Source organism: Gymnoscopelus braueri (genome assembly GCF_963280865.1).
Source record: "Gymnoscopelus braueri genome assembly, chromosome: 15".
Taxonomy (NCBI): Eukaryota; Metazoa; Chordata; class Actinopteri; order Myctophiformes; family Myctophidae; genus Gymnoscopelus; species Gymnoscopelus braueri.
Window position 1 is genome coordinate 19,879,398 of NC_137620.1, and position 3,296 is coordinate 19,882,693.

Sequence of the window (3,296 nt, forward strand, 5' to 3'; positions counted from 1 at the left end):
AATGTCTTATCCTTCAGTGTCAAAACAGAGTTCTTCACATGTTGTGGGACTGATTGTGGGACTTCTTGTCGTGATTCTACTGACCATCCTTCTGCTCCTGCTGTGTCGATACAGATCATCTAAAGGTGAGAACTACAGTACTAACATTAGATGGGTTACATCTAGATTACAATCACTCACCACTGTCCTTAAAATATATTGATTACCATGGCATAGCAATTTAATGGTAAAAAAACATGTTTTATTTTTATTTACAGATCCATGTTGTGCCAGGTAAGCAGTATTTCTCTGTCTATTCATCAACATGACAGCAGTAGATTCCATCTGGTTTTCTACTTTATTTCTGATAAATATACTTTATCTTTTAATTACAGACCAGTTCAGTCCCAGACTCAGGGAACCAATCAGAGCTCAGCTGGAGACCAGCGGACCAATCAAAGTGGGGATCCAGATGATGTGTACTACCCACTGCAGCATGGTCAGTCTTTGAACCGAACATATCATGTTGATTAAGGACACTTGTGGTCCTTCGGACAAGGATAACTGGTTCTAATTTAAATTTAAAGACATTTAGAACTTCAAATTAAAAATAAATCTTCATTCATAAATTCTTTGGTTAAAATAAGTGTGAAATAGCTCTATTTGATATAATCATTGTTATAGAGTGTTTGTTCAGTAACAGGGATTTCCCCATCTCTCCAGCTCTTTATGGAACAGAAAATGCATTTTCAGTTCGGGATACCGATTTAATCCAGTCAGGAGAGAGAACTCAGGATACAGTATAAACACATGAAATTGGAAGTGATGACACAAAGAAGTGAGCAGACACAATTGAAATGGGAACATTATTATATTGATGCTGATAAACGGGTACTCTCTCCTGATTGGATGAATCTGAACAAACAATCTAGCAATGATTATCATAATAGAGCTTTAAATATTAATATATAACACACACACACACACACACACACACACACACACACACACACACACACACACACACACACACACACACACACACACACACTTTTTAAACAATGAATGTCCTTTTGAAGTATATCAACGTCTGTCAGTTTGTGTTCCTTTTTCCTAAATGGCAAAAAAAAAAAAACTTTTCAGTGGGATGAGGGCTTCATGGCCCTCTATTAATTACTCTGTTCACAGGACAGTTTTGTTTACTGTGTACCAATGCCACCACCTCGTTCACAGCCTTTCTAAGAAATCATAGGCTTATATGTTTTTACTTTGAACTCCAGACTTACAATGTTGTTAAAATAACAGTGAGAGTGCTTTTCACCAACATTACAGATTTAACCTTTTACCATACACAAAAAAAACGAAATAGTTTAGTTTTAACCATAATATCACTTACACTGCCTTTAAATAATGAATGTCCTATTTGAAGTATATTAACGTCTGTTTGATTGTTTTGTGTTCTTTTTTTCCATAAACTAAATTGAAATGCATGTTTGAAATATCACAAATAAGTACCACATTAATGCTATATTTTGTTTACTTCTAGGTGACACAAGTGTTTATGGAAACATCAATCACTCAGATGACTATGAAAATGGTACGAACAGTATTATACTTTTTCCAATGATTTGATTTGGTATGTTAGGAGGGTCATTTTATCAGGTTTATATCACTTGATTTTTACGCTGTTCACCCAGGCCAGTTTCATTTACTGGAATTTGGAGGGGAAAAAAGCTGTAACTTAGAAGGAAATGCAAATTCAAAAAACTTTTCTGTCTATAATGACAAATTAAAATTAGGATTCTAGTTTAGAAAGAAAATGTTTAATGTTTTTAATTAGGAAGAAGATCTGAGACCAAATTGTTAAAGGAGCTACACCATGAATTTAAAAAATATATTTGATATTTAATATCATATGGTGTATGTCCCTCAAACCTTTTTCAAAAGGTTTGAGCCTAAATCATCACTCAGATATACTCATCCCAAGTCAATTGTCTCTGGCTTATACAGCACTTTCAGCTGCAATACCAAAACGTCCTCTTGTGCAGGGGGGGGCTACTGAGCAATTCTGTCTGTTAATAAAAAAAAATATTAAAAAAAAGAAGCATCTAAGAAAAATACAAAATCGAAAAAAAAACACTTTGAACATTTTTGAACAATTCCACCAAGTGTTTGAGGTGCCTGTTTCACCCACTTCCGGGGGGCGGAGCCAAAATCCGAGTCCAAATTATTTGTTCGTAGACCCCCACTTAGGGGGGGTAGAAAAAGTTTCGGAGCGATTCGGGCACTTTTCATTTAACATTGGGTTTGCCATCATTAATGTTTGTGACATCATAAACATTTCCATTCTGAGATCGCCTGTTCAGACACGCCCATTCTGGAAATCCATGAAATGAGAAGGAATGACTGAATTTAAAAAAAAAAATTTTTTTTGGGTACAAGAGACACTGGGGACCCCAAAAAATACAAAAAAACAAGAAAAAAGTGATTTTCATGGTGTAGACCCTTTAATGTGTGTGCAACATAGTATCTTTATCAATCACTGTAAATAGATCAGGGGAAAAATACAAACCAAATCTCTACCAAAGTTTAATTCTGCTTCAATTGTTCTCATATCCAATTTTTGGTAGGAAAATTACAGCAAAGTAGCATCAGAGTCAATAATTAGCCACATATATTTTGACGCCAAGTGGATGTTGAGGGATATTCCAATGAGCAGAGATATCTGTGCTCTGTTGAGATGGAATGACATTTTTAATCAGTGAATGACAAAACTGAATGAGATGTGAAATACACTTCACTTGTTCCAGGAAAAGCAGTATATCAAATATTATACTGTATAGCATACATGTTCAATGACCGAGTCTCCTGTTTTAAATGTATATTGTTACTATGTTTCAACTCCTCAGATACAGACGTGTAGGGCAACCCAACACGACACGTGTGGATAAAGTCAAATGGATCTTCAGCAATAAATGCAGGGTAACATGTACTGTATACAGTGATGGAAGAAGTACTCATATGTTTTTCTTAAGTAAAAGTATCAATACTGCAATGTAGATATACTCTGTTACAAGTAAAAGTCCGGAATTAAACATTCACTTAAGTAAAAGTACAAAAGTATCGGCATCAGAATATACTTAAAGTACCAAAAGTAAAGGTACTGCGCAGAATGTCCCATTTCACAAGTTCAAAATGTATAAAAAGAATCTTTTGAAAATAGCCGATCTAGCTCACAATGTGTCGCGATGGGACGAATTGAGAGCTTGTAGATCTACTATTTTCAAATGGCCGAAATGTATATAGGGCTGAAGTGG

At 35.1% G+C, this 3,296-nt stretch overlaps 1 long non-coding RNA gene across 1 annotated transcript; it reads left to right on the forward strand.

Moving 5' to 3' along the window:
* Window positions 1-417: 417 nt before the first annotated feature.
* Window positions 418-2,961, forward strand: LOC308101734. The gene is made up of 3 exons (XR_013934550.1): window positions 418-478; window positions 1,526-1,576; window positions 2,889-2,961. It is a non-coding gene; the product is annotated as an uncharacterized lncRNA (long non-coding RNA).
* Window positions 2,962-3,296: the final 335 nt, after the last annotated feature.